The sequence below is a fragment of the Cavia porcellus genome, unplaced genomic scaffold (genome assembly GCF_034190915.1).
Source record: "Cavia porcellus strain 051 isolate PalLab524CR breed Dunkin Hartley unplaced genomic scaffold, mCavPor4.1 scaffold_47, whole genome shotgun sequence".
NCBI lineage: Eukaryota > Metazoa > Chordata > Mammalia > Rodentia > Caviidae > Cavia > Cavia porcellus.
Genome location: NW_026947530.1, coordinates 4,348,130 through 4,358,235, shown reverse-complemented (window position 1 = coordinate 4,358,235; position 10,106 = coordinate 4,348,130).

The following is a 10,106-nucleotide window of genomic DNA, read 5'->3' as shown; positions in this document are numbered from 1 at the left end:
ACCATACAATGCGCACCACCCCGTGATGTTTTTCTCACTCCTACTAGTGAATGTAATGTGACACACACCCATACAATGCGCACCACCCCGTGATGTTTTTCTCACTGCTACTAGTGAATCTAATGTAACACACACCCATACAATGCGCACCACCCCGTGATGTTTTTCTCACTGCTACTAGTGAATCTAATGTAACACACACCCATACAATGCGCACCACCCCGTGATGTTTTTCTCACTGCTACTAGTGAATCGAATGTAACACACACCCATACAATGCGCAACACCCCGTGATTTTTTTCTCACTGCTACTAGTGAATCTAATGTAACACACACCCATACAATGCGCACCACCCCGTGATGTTTTTCTCACTCCTACTAGTGAATCTAATATAACACACACCCATACAATGCGCACCACCCCGTGATGTTTTTCTCACTCCTACTCGTGAGTCTAATGTAACACACACCCATACAATGCGCACCACCCCGTGATGTTTTTCTCACTCCTACTAGTGAGTCTAATGTAACACACACCCATACAATGCGCACCACCCCGTGATGTTTTTCTCACTGCTAGTAGTGAGTCTAATGTGACACACACCCATACAATGCGCACCACCCCGTGATGTTTTTCTCACACCTACTAGTGAATCTAATGTGACACACACCCATACAATGCGCACCACCCCGAGATGATTTTCTCACTCCTACTAGTGAATCTAATGTGACACACACCCATACAATGCGCACCACCCCGTGATGTTTTTCTCACTCCTACTAGTGAATGTAATGTGACACACACCCATACAATGCGCACCACCCCGTGATGTTTTTCTCACACCTACTAGTGAATCTAATGTGACACACACCCATACAATGCGCACCACCCCGTGATGATTTTCTCACTCCTACTAGTGAATCTAATGTGACACACACCCATACAATGCGCACCACCCCGTGATGTTTTTCTCACTCCTACTAGTGAATGTAATGTGACACACACCCATACAATGCGTACCACCCCGTGATGTTTTTCTCAGTCCTACTAGTGAATGTAATGTGACACACACCCATACAATGCGCACCACCCCGTGATGTTTTTCTCACTCCTACTAGTGAATGTAATGTAACACACACCCATACAGTGCGCACCACCCCGTGATGTTTTTCTCCCTCCTACTAGTGAACGTAATGTGACACACACCCATACAATGCGCACCACCCCGTGATGTTTTTCTCACTCCTACTAGTGAACGTAATGTGACACACACCCATACAAGGCGCACCACCCCGTGATGTTTTTCTCACTCCTACTAGTGAATCTAATGTGACACACACCCATACAAGGCGCACCACCCCGTGATGTTTTTCTCACTGCTACTAGTGAATCTAATGTAACACACACCCATACAAGGCGCACCACCCCGTGATGTTTTTCTCACTGCTACTAGTGAATCTAATGTAACACACACCCATACAAGGCGCACCACCCCGTGATGTGTTTCTCACTGCTACTAGTGAATCTAATGTAACACACACCCATACAATGCGCACCACCCCGTGATGTTTTTCTCACTGCTACTAGTGAATGTAATGTAACAAACACCCATGCAATGCGCACCACCCCGTGATGTTTTTCTCACTCCTACTAGTGAATATAATGTAACACACACCCATGCAATTCGCACCACCCCGTGATGTTTTTCTCACTCCTACTAGTGAATGTAATGTAACACACACCCATGCAATGCGCACCACCCCGTGATGTTTTTCTCACTGCTGCTAGTGAATGTAATGTAACACAAACCCATACAGTGCGCACCACCCCGTGATGTTTATCTCACTGCTACTAGTGAATCTAATGTGACACACACCCATACAGTGCTCACCACCCCGTGATGTTTTTCTCACTCCTACTAGTGAATGTAATGTAACACACACCCATACAGTGCGCACCACCCCGTGATGTTTTTCTCCCTCCTACTAGTGAATGTAATGTAACACACACCCATACAGTGCTCACCACCCCGTGATGTTTTTCTCACTCCTACTAGTGAATGTAATGTAACACACACCCATACAGTGCGCACCACCCCATGATGTTTTTCTCCCTCCTACTAGTGAATCTAATGTAACACACACCCATACAATGCGCACCACCCCGTGATGTTTTTCTCCCTCCTACTGGTGAATCTAATGTAACACACACCCATACAATGCGCACCACCCCGTGATGTTTTACTCACTCCTACTGGTGAATCTAATGTAACACACACCCATACAATGCGCACCACCCCGTGATGTTTTTCTCACTCCTACTGGTGAATCTAATGTAACACACACGCATACAATGCGCACCACCCCGTGATGTTTTCTCACTCCTACTGGTGAATCTATTGTAACACACACCCATACAATGCGCACCACCCCGTGATGTTTTTCTCACTCCTACTGGTGAATCTAATGTAACGCACACCCATACAAGGCGCACCACCCCGTGATGTTTTTCTCACTCCTACAAATGAATCTTATGTAACGCACACCCATACAAGGCGCACCACCCCGTGATGTTTTTCTCACTCCTACTGGTGAATGTAATGTAACACACACCCATACAAGGCGCACCACCCCGTGATGTTTTTCTCACTCCTACTGGTGAATCCAATGTAACACACACCCATACAAGGCGCACCACCCCGTGATGTTTTTCTCACTCCTACTGGTGAATGTAATGTAACACACACCCATACAGTGCGCACCACCCCGTGATGTTTTTCTCACTCCTACTAGTGAATGTAATGTAACACACACCCATACAATGCGCACCACCCCGTGATGTTTTTCTCACTCCTACTAGTGAATGTAATGTAACACACACCCATACAATGCGCACCACCCCGTGATGTTTTTCTCACTCCTACTAGTGAATGTAATGGAACACACACCCATACAATGCGCACCACCCCGTGATGTTTTTCTCACTCCTACTAGTGAATGTAATGTAACACACACCCATACAATGCGCACCACCCCGTGATGTTTATCTCACTCCTACTAGTGAATGTAATGTAACAGGCACCCATACAGTGCGCACCACCCCGTGATGTTTTTCTCACTCCTACTAGTGAATGTAATGTAACACACACCCGTACAGTGCGCACCACCCCGTGATGTTTTTCTCACTCCTACTAGTGAATGTAATGTAACACACACCCATACAGTGCGCACCACCCCGTGATGTTTTTCTCACTCCTACTAGTGAATGTAATGTAACACACACCCATACAGTGCGCACCACCCCGTTATGTTTTTCTCACTCCTACTAGTGAATGAAATGTAACACACACCCATACAGTGCGCACCACCCCGTGATGTTTTTCTCACTCCTACTAGTGAATGTAATGTAACACGCACCCATACAGTGCGCACCACCCCGTTATGTTTTTCTCACTCCTACTAGTGAATGTAATGTAACACACACCCATACAGTGCGCACCACCCCGTGATGTTTTTCTCCCTCCTACTGGTGAATGTAATGTAACAAACACCCATACAGTGCGCACCACCCCGTGATGTTTTTCTCACTGCTACTAGTGAATCTAATGTGACACACACCCATACAATGCGCACCACCCCGTGATGTTTTTCTCACTCCTACTAGTGAATGTAATGTAACACACACCCATACAGTGCGCACCACCCGGTGATGTTTTTCTCCCTCCTACTAGTGAATCTAATGTAACACACACCCATACAATGCGCACCACCCCGTGATGTTTTTCTCCCTCCTACTCGTGAATCTAATGTAACACACACCCATACAATGCGCACCACCCCGTGATGTTTTACTCACTCCTACTGGTGAATCTAATGTAACACACACCCATACAATGCGCACCACCCCGTGATGTTTTTCTCACTCCTACTGGTGAATCTAATGTAACACACACGCATACAATGCGCACCACCCCGTGATGTTTTCTCACTCCTACTGGTGAATCTAATGTAACACACACCCATACAATGCGCACCACCCCGTGATGTTTTTCTCACTCCTACTGGTGAATCTAATGTAACGCACACCCATACAAGGCGCACCACCGCGTGATGTTTTTCTCACTCCTACAAATGAATCTTATGTAACGCACACCCATACAAGGCGCACCACCCCGTGATGTTTTTCTCACTCCTACTGGTGAATGTAATGTAACACACACCCATACAAGGCGCACCACCCCGTGATGTTTTTCTCACTCCTACTGGTGAATCCAATGTAACACACAGCCATAAAATGCGCACCACCCCGTGATGTTTTTCTCACTCCTACTGGTGAATCCAATGTAACACACACCCATACAAGGCGCACCACCCCGTGATGTTTTTCTCACTCCTACTGGTGAATGTAATGTAACACACACCCATACAGTGCGCACCACCCCGTGATGTTTTTCTCACTCCTACTGGTGAATGTAATGTAACACACACCCATACACTGCGCACCACCCCGTGATGTTTTTCTCACTCCTACTAGTGAATGTAATGTAACACACACCCATACAATGCGCACCACCCCGTGATGTTTTTCTCACTCCTACTAGTGAATGTAATGTAACACACACCCATACAATGCGCACCACCCCGTGATGTTTTTCTCACTCCTACTAGTGAATGTAATGGAACACACACCCATACAATGCGCACCACCCCGTGATGTTTTTCTCACTCCTACTAGTGAATGTAATGTAACACACACCCATACAATGCGCACCACCCCGTGATGTTTATCTCACTCCTACTAGTGAATGTAATGTAACAGGCACCCATACAGTGCGCACCACCCCGTGATGTTTTTCTCACTCCTACTAGTGAATGTAATGTAACACACACCCGTACAGTGCGCACCACCCCGTGATGTTTTTCTCACTCCTACTAGTGAATGTAATGTAACACACACCCATACAGTGCGCACCACCCCGTGATGTTTTTCTCACTCCTACTAGTGAATGTAATGTAACACACACCCATACAGTGCGCACCACCCCGTGATGTTTTTCTCACTCCTACTAGTGAATGTAATGTAACACACACCCATACAGTGCGCACCACCCCGTGATGTTTTTCTCACTCCTATTAGTGAATGTAATGTAACACGCACCCATACAGTGCGCACCACCCCGTTATGTTTTTCTCACTCCTACTAGTGAATGTAATGTAACACACACCCATACAGTGCGCACCACCCCGTGATGTTTTTCTCCCTCCTACTGGTGAATGTAATGTAACACACACCCATACAGTGCGCACCACCCCGTGATGTTTTTCTCACTGCTACTAGTGAATCTAATGTGACACACACCCATACAATGCGCACCACCCGGTGATGTTTTTCTCACTGCTACTAGTGAATCTAATGTGACACACACCCATACAATGCGCACCACCCCGTGATGTTTTTCTCACTGCTACTAGTGAATCTAATGTGACACACACCCATACAATGCGCACCACCCCGTGATTATTTTCTAACTCCTACTAGTGAATGTAATGTGACACACAACCATACAATGCGCACCACCCCGTGATGTTTTTCTCACTGCTACTAGTGAATCTAATGTAACACACACCCATACAATGGGCAACACCCCGTGATGTTTTTCTCACTGCTACTAGTGAATCTAATGTAACACACACCCATACAGTGCGCACCACCCCGTGATGTTTTTCTCACTCCTACTAGTGAATGTAATGTAAAACACACCCATACAGTGCGCACCACCCCGTGATGTTTTTCTCACTCCTACTAGTGAATCTAATGTGACACACACCCATACAATGCGCACCACCCCGTGATGATTTTCTCACTCCTACTAGTGAATCTAATGTGACACACACCCATACAATGCGCACCACCCCGTGATGTTTTTCTCACTCCTACTAGTGAATGTAATGTGACACACACCCATACAATGCGTACCACCCCGTGATGTTTTTCTCAGTCCTACTAGTGAATGTAATGTGACACACACCCATACAATGCGCACCACCCCGTGATGTTTTTCTCACTCCTACTAGTGAACGTAATGTGACACACACCCATACAAGGCGCACCACCCCGTGATGTTTTTCTCACTCCTACTAGTGAATCTAATGTGACACACACCCATACAAGGCGCACCACCCCGTGATGTTTTTCTCACAGCTACTAGTGAATCTAATGTAACACACACCCATACAAGGCGCACCACCCCGTGATGTTTTTCTCACTGCTACTAGTGAATCTAATGTAACACACACCCATACAAGGCGCACCACCCCGTGATGTGTTTCTCACTGCTACCAGTGAATCTAATGTAACACACACCCATACAATGCGCACCACCCCGTGATGTTTTTCTCACTGCTACTAGTGAATGTAATGTAACAAACACCCATGCAATGCGCACCACCCCGTGATGTTTTTCTCACTCCTACTAGTGAATATAATGTAACACACACCCATGCAATTCGCACCACCCCGTGATGTTTTTCTCACTCCTACTAGTGAATGTAATGTAACACACACCCATGCAATGCGCACCACCCCGTGATGTTTTTCTCACTGCTACTAGTGAATGTAATGTAACACAAACCCATACAGTGCGCACCACTCCGTGATGTTTATCTCACTGCTACTAGTGAATCTAATGTGACACACACCCATACAATGCGCACCACCCCGTGATGTTTTTCTCACTGCTACTAGTGAATCTAATGTGACACACACCCATACAATGCGCACCACCCCGTGATGTTTTTCTCACTGCTACTAGTGAATGTAATGTAACACACACCCATACAATGCGCACCACCCCGTGATGTTTTTCTCACTGCTACTAGTGAATCTAATGTGACACACACCCATACAATGCGCACCACCCCGTGATGTTTTTCTCACTGCTACTAGTGAATCTAATGTGACACACACCCATACAATGCGCACCACCCCGTGATGTTTTTCTCACTGCTACTAGTGAATCTAATGTGACACGCACCCATACAATGCGCACCACCACGTGAAGATTTTCTAACTCCTACTAGTGAATGTAATGTGACACACAACCATACAATGCGCACCACCCCGTGATGTTTTTCTCACTCCTACTAGTGAATGTAATGTGACACACACCCATACAATGCGCACCACCCCGTGATGTTTTTCTCACTGCTACTAGTGAATCTAATGTAACACACACCCATACAATGCGCACCACCCCGTGATGTTTTTCTCACTGCTACTAGTGAATCTAATGTAACACACACCCATACAATGCGCACCACCCCGTGATGTTTTTCTCACTGCTACTAGTGAATCGAATGTAACACACACCCATACAATGCGCAACACCCCGTGATTTTTTTCTCACTGCTACTAGTGAATCTAATGTAACACACACCCATACAATGCGCACCACCCCGTGATGTTTTTCTCACTCCTACTAGTGAATCTAATATAACACACACCCATACAATGCGCACCACCCCGTGATGTTTTTCTCACTCCTACTCGTGAGTCTAATGTAACACACACCCATACAATGCGCACCACCCCGAGATGATTTTCTCACTCCTACTAGTGAATCTAATGTGACACACACCCATACAATGCGCACCACCCCGTGATGTTTTTCTCACTCCTACTAGTGAATGTAATGTGACACACACCCATACAATGCGCACCACCCCGTGATGTTTTTCTCACACCTACTAGTGAATCTAATGTGACACACACCCATACAATGCGCACCACCCCGTGATGATTTTCTCACTCCTACTAGTGAATCTAATGTGACACACACCCATACAATGCGCACCACCCCGTGATGTTTTTCTCACTCCTACTAGTGAATGTAATGTGACACACACCCATACAATGCGTACCACCCCGTGATGTTTTTCTCAGTCCTACTAGTGAATGTAATGTGACACACACCCATGCAATGCGCACCACCCCGTGATGTTTTTCTCACTCCTACTAGTGAATGTAATGTAACACACACCCATACAGTGCGCACCACCCCGTGATGTTTTTCTCCCTCCTACTAGTGAACGTAATGTGACACACACCCATACAATGCGCACCACCCCGTGATGTTTTTCTCACTCCTACTAGTGAACGTAATGTGACACACACCCATACAAGGCGCACCACCCCGTGATGTTTTTCTCACTCCTACTAGTGAATCTAATGTGACACACACCCATACAAGGCGCACCACCCCGTGATGTTTTTCTCACTGCTACTAGTGAATCTAATGTAACACACACCCATACAAGGCGCACCACCCCGTGATGTTTTTCTCACTGCTACTAGTGAATCTAATGTAACACACACCCATACAAGGCGCACCACCCCGTGATGTGTTTCTCACTGCTACTAGTGAATCTAATGTAACACACACCCATACAATGCGCACCACCCCGTGATGTTTTTCTCACTGCTACTAGTGAATGTAATGTAACAAACACCCATGCAATGCGCACCACCCCGTGATGTTTTTCTCACTCCTACTAGTGAATATAATGTAACACACACCCATGCAATTCGCACCACCCCGTGATGTTTTTCTCACTCCTACTAGTGAATGTAATGTAACACACACCCATGCAATGCGCACCACCCCGTGATGTTTTTCTCACTGCTGCTAGTGAATGTAATGTAACACAAACCCATACAGTGCGCACCACCCCGTGATGTTTATCTCACTGCTACTAGTGAATCTAATGTGACACACACCCATACAGTGCTCACCACCCCGTGATGTTTTTCTCACTCCTACTAGTGAATGTAATGTAACACACACCCATACAGTGCGCACCACCCCGTGATGTTTTTCTCCCTCCTACTAGTGAATGTAATGTAACACACACTCATACAGTGCTCACCACCCCGTGATGTTTTTCTCACTCCTACTAGTGAATGTAATGTAACACACACCCATACAGTGCGCACCACCCCGTGATGTTTTTCTCCCTCCTACTAGTGAATCTAATGTAACACACACCCATACAATGCGCACCACCCCGTGATGTTTTTCTCCCTCCTACTGGTGAATCTAATGTAACACACACCCATACAATGCGCACCACCCCGTGATGTTTTACTCACTCCTACTGGTGAATCTAATGTAACACACACCCATACAATGCGCACCACCCCGTGATGTTTTTCTCACTCCTACTGGTGAATCTAATGTAACACACACGCATACAATGCGCACCACCCCGTGATGTTTTCTCACTCCTACTGGTGAATCTAATGTAACACACACCCATACAATGCGCACCACCCCGTGATGTTTTTCTCACTCCTACTGGTGAATCTAATGTAACGCACACCCATACAAGGCGCACCACCCCGTGATGTTTTTCTCACTCCTACAAATGAATCTTATGTAACGCACACCCATACAAGGCGCACCACCCCGTGATGTTTTTCTCACTCCTACTGGTGAATGTAATGTAACACACACCCATACAAGGCGCACCACCCCGTGATGTTTTTCTCACTCCTACTGGTGAATCCAATGTAACACACACCCATACAAGGCGCACCACCCCGTGATGTTTTTCTCACTCCTACTGGTGAATGTAATGTAACACACACCCATACAGTGCGCACCACCCCGTGATGTTTTTCTCACTCCTACTGGTGAATGTAATGTAACACACACCCATACAGTGCGCACCACCCCGTGATGTTTTTCTCACTCCTACTAGTGAATGTAATGTAACACACACCCATACAATGCGCACCACCCCGTGATGTTTTTCTCACTCCTACTAGTGAATGTAATGTAACACACACCCATACAATGCGCACCACCCCGTGATGTTTTTCTCACTCCTACTAGTGAATGTAATGGAACACACACCCATACAATGCGCACCACCCCGTGATGTTTTTCTCACTCCTACTAGTGAATGTAATGTAACACACACCCATACAATGCGCACCACCCCGTGATGTTTATCTCACTCCTACTAGTGAATGTAATGTAACAGGCACCCATACAGTGCGCACCACCCCGTGATGTTTTTCTCACTCCTACTAGTGAATGTAATGT